The 17763-nt window shown below is 38.7% G+C and overlaps 1 protein-coding gene across 4 annotated transcripts in view; it reads left to right on the forward strand.

Annotated features, from left to right (window-relative positions):
* piezo2b (piezo-type mechanosensitive ion channel component 2b) overlaps nt 1-17763 on the forward strand; it is a 762691-nt gene that overhangs the window by 333393 nt on the left and 411535 nt on the right. The gene's annotated exons all lie outside the window — the stretch shown is intronic.

A 17763-nucleotide genomic window follows, 5' to 3' on the forward strand; every position in this document is an offset into this window, starting at 1 on the left:
GGCGGACAAGAGTGAAAGAGAGGGTGAGATTCTTAAAATCTGTTCAGGAGAGCTTTTTAATCGAGAATATAAAAAGATCAATAAAAAGGGGTGGTGCAGGGCTTAATTCTATGAAACAAAGCCAAGTAATTGTTAGATGTGGCAGTGGAGGAGATTTTGACTTTTAGTGACCATAATTCAGGAAGACTTATGGTAATTATAAATATGGACAAAGATGGACTGGAAAGAATGGTTCTGAATTGGGTGAAAGCTGATTTTAATAAGATAAGACAGGATCTGGCCAAAGTGGACTGGAAGCACCTACTTGCAGAATAATTCACATCATAACAGTCAAAGACATTCAAAGCTGTCCTGAATCTAAATAAGGGAAACTACAATTATGTAACACATGCTGGCTATGTTAAATTGAGGAATATTAGTAAAGAGATGACAGTAGATAGATAAAAGTGAACATTTAAAGAGTGCATAGCGGAACTGTCTGACAGATAAATGAAATGGGAAAAGTGGCCTGACCATGGCTAAGAAGGGAAATTAGGCTCGTATTAGATCTAATGAAGGAGCATACAAATTGGCCCAAAAAGCAGCAGATCTGAGGATTGGGAGCAGTTTAGTTTTCAGCAAAGGAGGATTAAGAAGAGGAAAATAGAGTACATGAGTAAGCTTACAAGGAACATGCAAAGTGATTATAAAAGTTTCTATAGGTATGTGAAGAGAAAAGATGAGTAAAGATAATTGTAAGTCTCTTACAATTAGAAACAGGGAAGTTATAACAGGAAACAAAGAAATGGCAGATTAATTAAATACATATTTTGTCTGTCTTCACAAAGGAGGATGCAAATAATGTCCCAACAATGTTGGGGAACACAAGGTCTGGTAAGAGGGAGGAACTGAAGGAAACCAATATCAGTAAAGAAATGGTGTTGGGGAATTTCATAGGACTAAAAGCCAGTAAATCCCAGGGCCTGATGACCTACATCTGACAATACGTAAAGAACTAGCCCTAAAAATAATAGATGTTTTAAGATTGTGATGTTTCAAGATTCTAAAGATTCTGGGACAGTTTCTAAGGATTGGAGGTAGATAATAGAACCCCACTATTTGAAAAAGGAAATGGAGAGAAACACAGAATTATAGACTGGTGAGGATAACATTGGTATTGTGGAAAATGCAAACGTCCATTATAAAAAATTAATTGTAAAACACTTAGAAACAGTAACAGAATTGAACACTCGCCATGAATTGACAAAGCCTCTGAAATTTTTCGAGGTTGTAATGAGTAGGTTGATAAGATAGAGCCAATCAGATTTTTGGAAGGCTTTTGATAAGATCCCACTATTGTGGGTAAATCATCACAACCTATATTTAATTTGGTTACTTATCAAGAAATTGCAAAGACAATCAAATTCTGAAACAATAAATTAAAATTTATTAAGAGTAACCGGGGACTGCTGGTTATTGGCGAGACAGTGGTGGCAGCAAAGCCAGGGGTTCCTGGTCGCACGGCAAGTGAGGGTCCAGCACGGGACCTGGCATCGGCGGAATGTCAGCGAGGTGGTCCCAACAGTGAAGAAATGGTGTCTGAAGAATGGCAACTTCTACTTTGGTGAATCCAGTGCAGTGGAGGATGGATGGCTGCTCAAGTGTCTTGGTGAGTTGGCTCAGGGCACAGGACTCATGGTGGAGGCAGTGGAATGAAGATAGACTCTATTTCACCTATATCTTTGTATTCTTAAACTATTCAAAATGTTGTTGTATTGTGGTGGCAATTAAAGCTTTTCATTGTATTTTGTTATATTATTCATGGTAAAAATGCAAGTGACAATAAATCATTCGACTCATGTAAGCAAGTATAAACCAGCGACCTAACTTAGCTATTACCAAATTAGTGGTGAAATCTGGCCAGGATTTCAACCAACAGTGTCTCTGGAAATTTCCAGGGTTCAGTCCTTGTGCAGTGTTGTTCTTTGAAGTTCTGCTGTTGAGCTGTTCTGATGTTGGATGCTTATACAGGTTCCTCTCTTGCAAGTTGTGGTGTGGCATTATTGAAAACCTTTAGATTCTTTCATCTTCATTATTGATTATTCTTTTGGAGACCTCAAGTCTGTAGCTTGCCCTCTCATAAAAAATAACTTATTTGTTCCTTGTTACGTTTGGGGTTAGCTATCTTTTTAAAACACAGCTTTTTCCTGTAATTAACCTCTTTACTTAAGAACATTGCCATGAGGCAGTATTATACCCTGTCTCCCAGGAAGCAGCTTCTATATGTTATTTTTTCCTAGGGGATGGTTAATTCATATGTTGCTGTAACTTGTTTTATAATAGTTTCTCATTGTTCATTTCATCTCAAGAAACAGCTTATTCCCAAAAAAGATTTATTGCTGCTTCTTTCAATCCATGTGTAACACTTTATCTTTGTTGATTTTTTCAATCCATGAACAGTTATTAAAGTTATGAAGTTTCCATTACATCATCACGTAAGAGATTAGTATGTAAAATTAAAGCACATTCGAGTAAGGGTAATATCCTGTCATGGATAGAGAACCGGTTGCTGACAGGAAACAAAATGTAGGAATAAATGGGTCATTTTCCAAGTGACTTTTCCAAGCAGCCAGTAACTAGTGGGGAACCGCAGGGAACAGCACTTGGACCCCAACTTCACAATATATATTAATGATTTGGATGAGGGAGCTAAATGTGATGGCTTTAAGTTTGAAGATGACACAAAACTGAGTGGGAGGGTGAAAAATAGAAGTGAAAACAAGGATGCTCCAATATGATTTCAACAAAATTAATGAGTGGGCAAATGCATGGCAGCTGAAGCATAATATTGATAAATGTGAGGTTATCTCCACTTTGCTAGCAAAAAGAGGAAGGCAAAATATTATCTGAATGACAATAGATTGAAAAGTGAGAAATGCAATGACACCTGGATGTCCTTTTACACAGTCGCTGAAAATAAACATGCAGGTGTAGCAGATATTGAAGAATACAATGGTGTTTGGACCTTCATAGCAAGATGACTTGAGGACAAAAGAAGGATATCTTGCTACAATTGTATAGGGCCTTAGAGATCCCACAACTCAAATATTGTATGCAATTTTGGTCTCCTTATCTGAGAAAGAATGTTCTGGCTATCGAGGGAGTTTACCACACTGATTCCTGAGCTTACAGGCCTATCATATGAAGTTAGACTACATTGGTTAAGACTATATTCGCTGGAGTTTAGGAGGAAGGTTGTGGGTGGGGAGGGGGGTGCGGGTGGTGGGAGGTGGCAGAGAATCTAATAGAAACCAATAATGTTCGAAGAAAACTAGACAGAGTAAAAAACAGGGAAGATATTCTGGATGATGGGGGAGTCCAGGACAAGAGATTACAGTCTAAGGCTATGAGGTTGACTGTTTAGGACTGAGATGAAGAATTTCTTCACCTTTTTAGTGGTGAACCTGTTGAATTCTGTAGAAGTGGAAAGTAGTTGAGGCCAAAATATTGAATTTTTCAGGAAGGTGTTTGATATAGTCCTTAAGGCTAAAGGGATCAAAGGATGTGAGGAGAAAGCAGGAACAGTGTGTTGAATTGGATGATCAACCATGATCATATTAAATGGCATGCAGACTTAAATGGCCAAATGGCCTATTCCTATTCCTATTTTCTATGTTGCTCATAGGATAATAGTGAGAATGCAGGGTAAACATGTTCCTGCAGATGCGAATGACCAACTATCCCCGAAAACCCTGGATATCAAAGGATGTACAGGATTGTACAAGAAAGACAGGCATCCGCTAAGACCTGAAGTCTATGTGGAACACTACGTAGAGCTGTATCCTCTGTACCCTCAAAGTCAAATCAAATCAGACTGTCTATTCCTTTATCTGTACCTCAGTAAAATTAAAACATCAGTGACCCTTAAAATTGAGCCCAATGGTTCCTAAGCAGACCTTTTCAATAACTAGTACCAAACTTTGTGAATCAATAATACCAAACACTAAGTTAATTAACAATTTATTATTAGTACAATAGCTTCAGCAGAGCAAAGCAAACAGGTAGTCTAAGGCCTATGATTCAAACCTAATCTTCTTTGATTCTTGCTCTCACTCACGCAAAGACAGACAACTAAACAGATACAGTCAAGGGATAAGTCAAAAGAAATAAATAAATGAGATACGGTTGCAGTAACCTTTTAAAAATAGCATTGATCTTCTGTGGTACTGCAGGATTTGAATTAATAAAACATAAAGAAACATGAGATGCGAATATTGATTCTGTTTTTGTTGGCCTTCAGAATATTGGAACTCTTATATTTATGGCTAAGAGGCAAAGTAAGGCAGTGATGCTGTGAGCATACAGATCAGTGCTAAGTGAGTGATAGCTATAGAACAGTTGAAATGCAGCCTGGTTCAATTATGAGCTCAGTGCGTGACCATGTGCACAAGATTTCCTTGTAGAAGCATTGAACTGAAAGACAGCACCCAAAGTCCAGCTTTAAAATGTAGAAGCATCCTGAAAGTGGATCAGAAAGATACCATGATGGTTCGGAGAGGCTGTCAGATGTCAAGGTTTGTGGATGCAGCATACATGTGGTTGGTGCCCTGGAACCTGCCCTAAGATGTTGTTAATGGATATTCAAGATAGTGTCCCAGAGACACAAGCAGTTAACTGAAGTCACCAGGTACCCATTCTGATTTTCATGTCAACATTATAACAGTTATTCTCTGCAGAGTGTCGTGGAATAGCAATCTCTGTGTTAATGAGATGAGATTTGTTATGAGTAAGGTTTTTACAAAGCAATAATACCCCTTAAAAGGCATTTCAGCATTCCTAATTAAGAAACTCATCTTGATGTCTGGAACTCTGTGGAAAATGCAACAAGTTGCTCCTGTCATCAAGAAAAACTTTGCCTGACTTCTGATGCAATTCTTCCACATTTCCTACTGGAGCCCTGAGATGAAGCTGCTCCTTTAACAAGGTTATGCTGCCTTTGGCTTTTTTTTCCAGAGAGATCGTAAATGACGCAGACTCCGAAAAGTCTGGAGGTGAAGGGTTTTAGGGCCAAATTGATAATAGATAACAGAGACTACCTCAGGCGAAGGTTTTCAAATTTAAAAAACTACTTGTACAATGAAATGGGTGTGGCCAGTTATCCCAGCTCAGCTTTTCACTTTTTTTTAGTAGTGGAAAAGCTGCTGGACCCTGAAGCGGGTCCAGTTTGGTACTCTCTCTCTGACTCCTATCCTGTAAGAACCTGTGTTTATGGGGATTGTTGCAAGTATTTTAAACAACATCATTAAGTTGGTATAGTCTGTTGGGTTTTCAGCAAGGATAAGTATTTTGGTATTCTGTTTTCTGTTGTTTGTGTTTTATTCAGTAATCTTATAAATAAATTCAGGCTTGTTGAAAACTAACCCAACCTTGGAGTGTAGATTCACAGCTCCTTGAAAGTAGAGTTGCAGGTAGGCAGCATAGTGAAGAAGACATTTGGTATGCTTTCCTTTATTGGTCAGAGTACTGAGTATAGGAGTTGGGAAGTCATGTTGCAACTGTACAGGAAATTGGTTAGGCCACTTTTGAAATATTGCGTGCAATTCTGGTCTCCTTCCTATTGGAAGAATGTTGTGAGACTTGAAAGGGTTCAGAAAAAATTTTCAAGATAGTTGCCAGGGTTGAAGGATTTGAGCTATAGGGAGAGGTCGAAAAGGCTAGGGCTATTTTCCCTGGAACATTGGAGGCTGAAGGGTGACCTTATAGAGATATATAAAATCATGAAGGGCATGAGGGAGAGGGTAAATAGACAAGGTCTTTTCCCTGGTGGGGTTAGGGGAGTGCAAAATTAGAGGGCATAGGTTTAGGGTGAGAGGGGAAAGATATAAAAGAGACCTAAGGGGCACTTTTTTCATGCTGAGGGTGGTCCGTGTATGAAATGAGCTACCAGTGGGCGTGGTGAAGGCTAGTACAATTGCAACATTTAAAAGGCATCAGGATGGATATATGAATAGGAAGGGTTTGGGGGGATATGGGCCGGGTGCTAGCAAGTGGGATTAGATTAGGTTGTAATGTCTGGTTGGCATGGATGAGTTGGACCGAAGAGTCTGTTTCCATGCTGTATATCTCAATGACTCTGTGACTAAGTGGTTTGACCAATTGATTCTCTCCTGGAATATCCACTTTACACTGCTTAAAACAACTAGCAAAGTTAGGGTCTGGGCTAACTTCTTGAAATGTTTTGAGGGTGCTGGCCTGATCTGTAACAGCCTACATCATGTAAGCCTTTATAAGATTTCAAGCTATTTCAGTAGTGGGATGCAGCGATGATCCAGACGATTGTTAGCCAGTTAGGAAAATAGCAGTGATTGTGAAAATTTTAACATCTCTAATGATGAATATATTCCCTACTTACGCAAAGGTAAAATAATCCTGTCATCAACCAGAAAAGTGTCAGAAGCAGTTGCATATGGACATTCATCCTGTGCGGTGACCACCAATGCATTTGTAACTGTTAGTTTGCAATAGAGAGAAATTTTTAATCTGAAAATAAAGGGCACAGAATATACAGTTTATAATTGACCTGGAGCTTATTAATTTTCTTTGGCCATGGAATTATTGATTTTCTCCACTACTTATTCTAATATCATTAGATTGTAATGAACAACCTAATATTCCTCAGAAAGCATTTCACTTTTTGTCATGGAAGTGAAAACCATTTCCAATAATGTTTTCAGCTCACACTATAAATTCTAAAATATACAAATTTCACTTCTTTATGCAATTCTTTGGTTTCAATTTTTACCTGACTCAGAAGTTAAGGGTTGTGTTGGAAAGGTTGATTGGACCAAGTTCCTCCACAAACCAGCTGACTCAGTTGGTAGTTAATGTGCTCTTAATGCCAGGTTCATGATCCTCAGCCACAAGTAATATTTTCATTAATTAGTTTTAATTCAAAACATTGAAGGAAAAAATACATGAATAAAATGTACAAATGCATATCAATCTGTTTGTCAGTCTGTGAATACTTTTTAGTGCAGCTGTGCTTTGCTGTGCTGAATTCTAACTATAAAGGATATAATTACTAGACGCCAGCTTGCAAAAATAAAAACAGCTTTGTGCCAATTATAAACTAGAAGTATTTATACTAAGCAATTCTCTTCAGAGTTACTCAGGGAAACTGTGCAAGTTAATAGTTGTGCTGACAATCATTGTGTATCCCAAATTACGTGTATAACCATTCCGGACACCTTTCTGGTCAGGAACAAGAATTACAGTGACTTACAAACAGACTTGACAGATTTCAAGAGGAGTACTTGGATACTAGATGACCATATAGAATTCTTTGTGGAGATAAGTCACATTAGTTTCCAGTTTGGCAACACCTCAAATCTAAGGTTGTCTTCCTAGTATTCAAATCATTCAATGTATGCATTGCTAACAGTTTAGCAACCCTCTATGATCTTCACATTGTTCAGGTTTGAATTTTGTTTACAAAACTTAAGTCATCTTTCAGAAGCTTTTTACTACATCCCTGAATTTTTTTTATATGACCTGATTTTCAACTTATCTAAGGCACTAAAGCTTTAAAGCACCTCAATGCTAGTGGTTGGTTATGATGGGAGAAATCAAATGGATGCAGTGGATTTGGACTGTAAGGAAAACATTGTTCAAGTTTCATCTTTGAAAACTGGAAGATTTCAAATTAATATTTTTGTAAACAGATGAAAATTTTTCAAGGAAATAAATTGCTCAACTCTTATGAAGAAATTTTAAAATTAATTATTCAATATAATATAGTACTACCCCAAAATTTGCAAGAACAATACATGCCCCAGTAATTGGATTTAGCTTGTGCACATATAGGCTTCAAAATCTTCTGCCCATGAGTGTAAGTGTAAGTAATTGACTTTTTTAAAAACAACATATTTAAATTGCTTAACACAATTCACAACTTGAAGAATTGAGATTCCAAACTTTGAATTGTTTGCAGCTTAGAGGCCAACCTCCAACTTTCCAGCCTCTGAACAGGAATTACATCCTTGCAAAACCCCAGCCATTAGGTAAGATAAAAGGAGAAAGGGAGATTGTCCGAGGGTTTTAGGAAAGACAAAGATGTAAATTTGTTGTTGCTTAAATATAAACAGTTATGAAATATTTCAAAACAGTCCAGACTGTTAGTAGATCATAGTGATAGTCAGTAAATTGCAACAAGGAAGAAATATCAGAAATTTGTCGAATGATTTACACTCCATTAATTTTGTAAAACTGCATCTCACTCTTAAACATCTTGTGATTTTCACAAAAGAATCATGTGTAATGGTGAAAAGCATTATTATGAATATTTTTATTCTTTACCAGTCCTGTTTAGAGGCTGGAAAGTTGGAGGCAGGCTTGCTTTACCAGGCCCAAGAAGCCACTGTTGAACTTTGCATGGCTCAGGATTGAGTGTCAGTTTTGGTCCTGTAAATGTCCCATCTCCAAGAGCTCCTGATGGGATGAAGGCTTATTCGGGAACTTGGCTTTTAAATTGGAGAGTAAATTAATTTTAGTTTTCAGTTCTGTGAAGGTCTGTATTGTCTTTCTTTTAAACACCTTAGAAAGTAAGTTTGAACAGTGACCTAAAACCAGAATTTCTAAGAAATCATGTGATGTTTAGATAAATGGTTATGCACCCCAGAGAGATAATTGATAAAATGTGTTATGGCCCATGCCAGACCCATCAAAACATTTCAAGGAGGTAGCCCAGACCCTAACTTTGTTAGTTGTTTTAAGCAGGTGTATAGTGTATATTCTAGGAGAGATGCCACAAGTCAAACCACTTAGTATTAAACAAAACAGAATGTATTTACAAGATTACTGAATGAAACATAAACAAAAGAGAACAGAATACAGAATACCTTAACCTATTCGAAAGTGCAACAGATTATCCCAACATAATAATGCAATTCCCAATACTTGCACCCATCTCCATAAACACCCCTTGTCACAAAAGGAAAAAAAAATCAAACACAGGGTCTTACAGGAGAGAAGTCAGAGAGAGAGAGTACCAGCCTGGACCTGTTTTTTTGGGTACCAGTAGCTTCAAAACACTGCAAAAAAAAACCAGAGAAAAGCTGAGCTGGGAGGACTGGCTAATCCCCTTTCATTGTACAAGTGTTTTTTTTTCAAACATTTGAAGGCTTGTTGTTTGAGGCATTATCTGTTACCTATAATCAAACTGGCCTTAAAACCCTTCAACTTAGACTTTTCGGAGTCTGTGTGTTTTACGAACTCTCTGTAAAAAAAAATCAAGGACAACATAACCTTGTTAAAGGAGCAGCTTCGTCACACCTTCCCCCCTTAAAAAAAAACAATATCCAAAGATGGCTTTATTTTAAAACTCCTTAATCTTAAACTGTTAGTATTCTGCAACACACATATACATAGACTATAACATGCAAATATGTACAACTCCATTCTGTTTCGGTCTTTTTACTCCTGCCAATGAACGCCATCATTTCTCATTCAAGACTCGACAATACATTGGCACTCATGTTTTCTTGTCCTGCCACATGCACAATTTTCAAATTGAATAGCTGTAACAACAGGCTCCATCTAAACAGTCTAGCACTTTTGTTCTTAAATTTATCCAAAAACTCCAATGGGTTATGATCAGTGTATATTGTCTCAGATATGTTACTGATAATGTAAATATTAAAATGTTATAACGCCAACTGCAAGTTCAAAGTCTCCTTCTCAGCCATTGAATATTTTTGCCGATGAATGTTCAATTTCCTGGAGAAATATGCAATAAATCTTTCTATCTTCTCATTGTCCTCTTGTAAGGGCACAGCACCGACACCCACATCACTTGTATCGATAGCCACCTTGAATGCCTTTGCGTAATTAGATGTGGCTAACACTGGGGCATTGGTTAACAGAGCTTTCAGGCTGTCAAATGCCTCTTAAAAGTCCGCTGTCCACTGAAACTTCTTGCCTTTCTTTAGCAATTCAATGAGTAGAGCAGCCAGACTGCTAGGATTTGTCTGAATTTTTAATAAAATCCTCTCAATCCAAGGAATCATAGTACTGTTCTTTTTGTCAATGGTATGGGAAACTCCCCAATTGGGGCTATTTGTCCATGTCCAATAATATGGCCCAGGAAGTGACTTGGGCTTTGACAAATTCACTTTTAGTCAGGTTTATCACCAAGACTGCCTTCTGAAGTTGATTGAACGAGTTTGATAAATTTTGTAATGTTCCTTCCATGCATGACTATGCGACACAGTTGTGTAGTCTGACAATGACCTCATTGATTAATCCCTGAAACATGGCTGACGCATTTTTCATACCTAATGGCATGACTTTAAACTGATATATCCATTCAGCATTACGAAAACCGAAATTGCCTTTGCTCTTTCTGACAAAGGTACCCGCCGGTATCGTCTGAGCAAGTCCAACTTAGAAATATAAGTTGCTCATCCCACCTTTTAACACAGATTTCCAAATGTGGAATCGGATATGCATCAGTCTTTATAACTGCATTGACTTTGTGATAGTCCCCGATAACCGTTGGGTACCATTTGGTTTTGGCACCATTATTAAGGGTGAGCTCCAGTCACTGTAACTCACTTCGATTATGCGATCTTGGAATATGCGCTCTATCTCCTTCTGTACCTGTGCCAACTTTAGAGGGCAATGCCGAAAATGATATTGCTTAATTTGAACTGCATCTCCTATATCTACATCATGCACAAATATGTTAGTACTTCCCAGTTTATTTCTGCATAACTCCCCATGTGATAATAATAAATCTTTCAGATCATTTTGATTTTCTTCTGGAAGGTAATTCAATAATTTATCCCAATTTTTGACAACTCCCTCATTGTCTAATTTAATTTGAGGAATATCCAATTCAGAATCCTCTGAACTTGGTTCTTCCCTCTATGTTGTAACCATAAACACATTCTGCTCTTGCTTTCCTCCTCTGTCAAAATATCTTTTGAGCATATTCACATGACACGCTCTCTGATTTCTTTCTGTCTGGTGTCCTTATCAAATGGTTCACCTCATTCAACTTCCTTTCGACTTGATAAGGTCCACCAAACCATGCTTTTTAAGGTTCACCTATCACTGGAAGTAATACCAACGCCTAATCCCAATAGCAAAATTGCGAGTTTTTAATTTCGTGTCTGCTTCCTGCTTCATTATATGCTGTGATAACTTTAAATACTGTCTAGTCCAAATCCCCTGCTCTATTTAATTGTTCCCGAAAATTTGACACACAGTCCAAATATATGGCCTCTGAATTCTGACTTATCAATTTCTCCTTAATCAATTTTAGTGGTCCTCTCACTTCATGCTCAAAAACTATTTCAAATGGACTGAATTTGGTCAATTCATATGGTGCATCTCTAATCACAATAAGTACAAACGGAATTCCCTTATCCCAATCATCTAGATAGTCTTGATTATAAGCCCTCAACATGGTATTTAATGACTGATGTCACCCTTCTAGCAATCTCTGCGACTCTGGATAGTATGCAGTAGATTTGAATTATTTTATTCCTAAGCTGTCCACAACTTCCTTGAATAACTTTGACTTGAAGTTTGACCCTGGATCTGATTGTATCTCTGCGGATAATTCATATCTCATGAAAAATTTGAGTAATTCCTCTACAATACTTTTAGCTGTGATATTACGTAGTGGAACAGCCTCTGGAAATTTAGTCCATTATTGAAAACAAATACTAATACCAACTTTTTGTTTTAGGTCAGGGTCTCATGCAATCAATTAAGACTTTCGTAAAAGGTTCCTGAAATGCAGAAATAGATATTAAAGGTGCAAATTTTATTACTGAGGTAAAAACAATGACTGCAGATGCTGGAAACCAGATTCTGGATTAGTGGTGCTGGAAGGGCACAGCAGTTCAGGCAGCATCCAAGGAGCTTCGAAATCGACATTTCGGGCAAAAGCCCTTCGCATAAACCAAATCACCCGCCGACATTTCTGCCACCTCCAAACAGACCCTACCACCAGGGATATATTTCCCTCCCCACCCCTTTCCGCCTTCCGCAAAGACCGTTCCCTCTGTGACTACCTGGTCAGGTCCACGCCCCCCCCACCCACAACCCATCCGCCCATCCTGGTACTTTCCCCTGCCACCGCAGGAACTGTAAAATCTGCGCCCACACCTCCTCCCTCACCTCTATCCAAGGCCCTAAAGAAGCCTTCCACATCCATCAAAGTTTTACTTGCACATCCACTAATATCATGTATTGTATCCATTGCTCCCGATGCGGTCTCTTCTACATTGGGGAGACTGGGCGCCCCCTAGCAGAGCGCTTTAGGGAACATCTCCGGGATACCCGCACCAATCAACCACACCGCCCCGTGGCCCAACATTTCAACTCCCCCTCCCACTCTGCCGAGGACATGGAGGTCCTGGGCCTCCTTCACCACCGCTCCCTCACCACCAGACGCCTGGAGGAAGAACGCCTCATCTTCCGCCTCGGAACACTTCAACCCCAGGGCATCAATGTAGACTTCAACAGTTTCTTCATTTCCCCTTCCCCAACCTCACCCTAGTTCTAAACTTCCAGCTCAGCACTGTCCCCATAACTTGTCTGGACTTGTCCTACCTGCCTATCTCCTTTTCCATCTACCCACTCCACCCTCTCCTCCCTGACCTATCACCTTCATCCCCTCCCCCACTCACCCATTGTACTCAATGCTACTTTCTCCTCACCCCCACCCTCCTCTAGCTTATCTCTCCACGCTTCAGGCTCACTGCCTTTATTCCTGATGAAGGACTTTTGCCTGAAACGTCGATTTCGAAACTCCTTGGATGCTGCCTGAACTGCTGTGCTCCTCCAGCACCATGTTTTATGACTGCCTGTGGCTTTCCAATTATCTGAAATGTATGACATGTCTGGCAAAAGTCAATTACGTTCTTGTGAGGTCCAGGCCAGTAAAAATGTTTTTGTATCTCAGCTAGAGTTTTTCTCACTCCTAAATAACTCCCTACTTGTAACTCATGTACCACTCGCAAAACCTCCTCTCTATAGCTAAAGATGTCTGCATTGCCATCTATCTGCTTCTGGTTTGTCTCAATCATCTGATCAAACAGGGTCTCTACTAATTGCATTTCAACTTTCTTATCTGTACTTTTTGATCTCTCCTGTTTCAACAGGGAGTTTGTGACCTAGTCACCACATAGGCAGGAAAAATCCCAGGATATGTGTTTTGCAATAGTTCAATTGCCTGAATTTAGGTAGCACTCCCATCTGTGAACCAGCTAGATCATTAGCAAGGACAAATTGTATTCACGGAGCTGACATTTGTCCAGTACTCCTACCAAACTTCTCTACTCTTTACTGGACACTAAAACCTCACTTGCATGATTGAGTGCTTCTTCTCTCACCATAAATTCCCGTTACTAATACATTTTCTGATAATAGTCATTCAGAGGTACATATCTGCTCATCTTTCAACATCACAGATTGAGAGGATCCTGTATCCCTTCATATTGTAACCTCTTTTTCTGCTGCTCCTGGCCTATGAGAATAAACTTTACCTTTCGGCAGGTATATGGTTTAAGAAGATCTGTCACTTCCTCCTTAACCAACCTCCAACCAGGTTGTGCATTCTGGTGCAGCTTTCTGGCCTCCACAGTGCTTTCTGTTACCATTCCAAAATATTCACTGGCTTATCCTGTTTTCCTAATCTGGCTTCCCAGTACCTTTCCTAAGCCACCAACACGCGATTTCATGTGGCCTACTTTATTGCAGTGAAAACGCCAGAGCTTTTTAACTTCTCTTTCCCCTTCAAGGGATTCTTTTTACCCTATGATAATTCATCCTTATGATCTTCACTGAAATCTACCTTTCCCTTTCTGTGCAAGGATTTCTCTTTTTCCTAATTTCTATCCTTCACAGATTGAAATTGATTTTGGAAACTAAACTTCGATTTTTGGACTAACTCATAATCATCAGCCATTTCAGCTGCTAATCTTTCCATTTTTACTCTCTGCTCTTCTACATGATTTTTCACTAATTCAGGAAGTGAATTTTTGAACACCTGTTTAAGTGCCAATTTCTGAAGTTCAAGTACCTTCTCTTTCTTTCTTTCCTCTCTCTTCTTTTTGCTTCCCCTATCTCTTCCTCTCTCTTTTTGTTCTGCTAAAGCAATTCGTTCTTCTTCTCTTTCCTTTGCTTTTAATCAGAATTCAAACTGTTTAATTTCTGTTGCCCTTTCCGTGTATTTAGCTTCTAACTCAAAGTTGTTTCATTTTCAATTGAATTTTAGCCATCTCTAAAGATTCTGACGGCATTCCCAGCAAATTCAAATGCTGAGATATTGCTATAATTATCTCTTCTTTCCTTATGGAAAGAGCAACTCCAGCTCCAGTTTGTCTGCTAATTCCAGCAGCTTGGCCTAAATAACATTTTGTAAAAACCCAAAGTCACCTCTTCCACCCCTAGAAAACTCTTCGTGATTGAAAGAGCCATTGCTATCCCAAGCATTGTTTAAACCAACTGAATTCAACACCTAGAACAAAAGACACCAACACCTACCACTTGCTGTCTTTGAACCCAAAAACCCTAATCCCAAATCAGAACTATAGAACAAATCTCGAAAAGAGCTCCCAGTTTGTTATGGACCAGACCAGACCCTTCAAAACATTTCAAGAAGGTAGCTCAGAACCTAACTTTGCCAGTTGTTTTGAGCAGATTGAAAGTGGATATTCCAGGAGAGATGCCGCTGGTCAAACCACTTAGTTTTAAGTAAAACAGAACTTATTTACAAGATTACCAAATGAAACGTAAACAAAAGAGAACAGAATACAGAATAACCTAACATATCCAAAAACTCAACAGGTTATCCCAAGTTAAGATCCAATCCCAGTACTTGCAACTATCCCCATAAACACTTCTTGGCACAAAAGATCTTACAGGAGACAAGTCAGAGAGAGAATACCAGACTGGGTCCAGCAACTTCAAAACGCACCGCTAAAAAAAACTAAACGAGGAAAGCTGGACAGGGAGAACTGGCCATTCCCCTTTCATTGTGTGGAGGGGTCGGTGTTGGACTGGGATGGACAAAGTTAAAACTCACACAACACCAGGTTATAGTCCAATAGGTTTATTTAGAAGCACTAGCTTTCATAACACTGCTTCTTCATCAGGTAGCTGTGGAGCAAGTCCATAAGACACAGAATTTAAAGCAAAAGATTATAGTGTCATGCACCTGAAACAATATATTGAACAAACCTAGATTGCTGTTATCTATTTCATCTTTTAAAATGGGTTGCAGGTTTCTGTTCATTATTATGTAAACCCCAGAACTTATTTTAAGTCACGTTCTTGAGATAACTCAAGGTTCAAAAAAAGAAAGGTGAGGTCTCAGCTCAGACAATCATTAAAGGTGTGAGGTTAGAGTATGTCTGCCTGCATTGTGTTTTTTTCCCAAAAACCTGAAAGCCTGTTGCCTGAAGCAGTATCTGTCAGCTATAATCAACCTGGCCCTAAAATGCTTCAACTTAGACTTTTTGGAGTCTGTGTCTCTCACGAGCTCTCTGAAAAAAAAACTAGGATAACATAACCTTGTTAAAGGCACAGCCTCATCACAAAATGTCCATTGATTTGAGCTATACAACCCAGGGAGGGAGAGAGAGAGATGGAGTATAGAAGCCACTTCATTCAGAGAGAAGAGATTGTTAACAGTAGAAAAACTGTAACAGCGTGCTAAATATTCAGTATGTGGATATGCTGGAGTTGGATTGGGGTGGACAAGATCAAAAATCAAATTACACCAGGTTATAGTCCAACAGGTTTATTGGAAATTGCAAGCTTTCAGAGCTCCACTCCTAACTCAGGCATGGTATGATAGGGAGGTATAAGACACAGTATTCATTTGCAAAAAAGTTAACAACTTTAAAACTAACTGTCCTTTTTGAATCCTTTAATCAGTTAGGAGGTAGACTGCTGAATATAATGCAAAATCCAGATTCTTTTTAAGTCTTTGTCCTTAGATAATTAAAGGTTTTATCAACGTACAAGAGTTGATACCTCTGAGGTTAGACAATGCACTTTAGATGTAAGGTCCCGCTTCGAATCTGCCGATATTTTAAGGTGAGGTCTGGTTTCATTTTTTTGGCAGAAAAGAATCTTGAATGAAATAATTCCGCGCGTGTGTGTGTGTGTGTGTGTGTGCTGAGTTAGAAACTTGTCTTCAGTGTAGACATTAATTGAAAAAAATAATATTGATTGAAATTTGCCAGAAAAGAAATTAATTACAGTTTTGCTACAGTTTTAATGTAGAGATAAGAGTGACCCTTCACTGAGTCTTGAGGAATGTAATGTTATTGCTCGGGTAAAAGAGTTGAATCTTCAGTTTCTGATATTTTTAATGTGTTTGTTTCAAATAGTTCTTGTTTAGGCAACTATAGTTCATGTTTTCTTTTGTATAATAAAAGTTTATATTTTTTTGTTCAAAGAATATTGCTTGCCTGTTGCTCAGTAACCGACAAAGAAAACAAATAAAACTTGGAGTCTATCAAGCCATATAGTCTCGGGCTGGGATCTAAGTTGTTCAGTGTTATATTAAGCAGGGATAATAAGACTGCCTACAAAGGAAGTTGTCATTTATTCAGCCTCAGTAGTTCTATCGAAAATGGTGGCTTCTGCTGCAAATGAAGTCAATTCCTGAACAGGAGCATCACTGGAGAGTGGAGCACTAGGTAAATGGGATGCCCTCTTCAGAAACAAGAGAAGTAAATCCTAGCAAGAGATGTGACTGGAGGAACAGTAACTGGGAGGCTAGGGTGTATAAGAAGCAACTTTTTCCGCTAAAGGGTCCTCCATGGGGCATGATGTACTCAGATAAGAGGGAGTCCAGAGGCAAATGTCAGGGAATACCAGCAGCAGTAGGAGGAAGCCCATTCATGGCAAGTAATTGGCCACTTGAGAGCCTCACTGGCCACCAAGCATCTACTGTGGCTCCAGTAAGATACTAATAGAGTGTAGTCAGTCATAGAGTCACACACCCTTCGGTCCAACCAGTCCATGTCGAACATATTCCCAAACTAAATGTTAAATGTTGTTGCAAAACACTCCCTTTGGAATGACTGTGGACATATTACAAAATTAAAGATGCTGTATAATTTGAATTTTTTGTAGCTTATGTGTTGAAGACTGCAATTAGGTCTCGAACCAGCTATATGTGACAGTGTGAGAACCTAAGTTATTGAAGCTTTGTGACTGTTTTTGTGAACATTGATTTAAATCTCCTTTTACCTTTAACATTAGCAAACTAAGTAACCATATAACTAATGTCAAATAACTCTCAGTTTTATGACTATACAGTCATAACCCTTACGATGAGCTGTGTGATTTAGGAATCCTCATAATTTATTGAGCAATGTTAGTGGAGGGCATGAAGGTTACTACTAAGTTTGGAACAAAAAATGGAGGAAAGTCAAATCCAATTGAGAAGCAATGATGAAACTACAAATTTGAGGTTTAAAGTGGAACTAGATTACAGAAGAACCAAAAGAATGACTTCAAGGAATAAAATATTGTTTTGAGAAAGAATTGTTTGGAACAGAAGTGATGAGTCTTCATTGTGCAGGAAGAGCAACTAATTTGAGATATCTAGAACTAATGAGGATCTACACAAGAAAAAGTGGAGCAAAGACCATAATAGTATTCATAGAGAGGAAAAAATATATGCGTGAGAGAGAAATAGTCTGGAGGTAAGTGAAACTCTCCCTTATGGAAGGTTTCATTATTTAAGGAAGGATG

Source organism: Chiloscyllium punctatum, chromosome 5 (assembly GCF_047496795.1).
Source record: "Chiloscyllium punctatum isolate Juve2018m chromosome 5, sChiPun1.3, whole genome shotgun sequence".
Classification (NCBI taxonomy): Eukaryota; Metazoa; Chordata; class Chondrichthyes; order Orectolobiformes; family Hemiscylliidae; genus Chiloscyllium; species Chiloscyllium punctatum.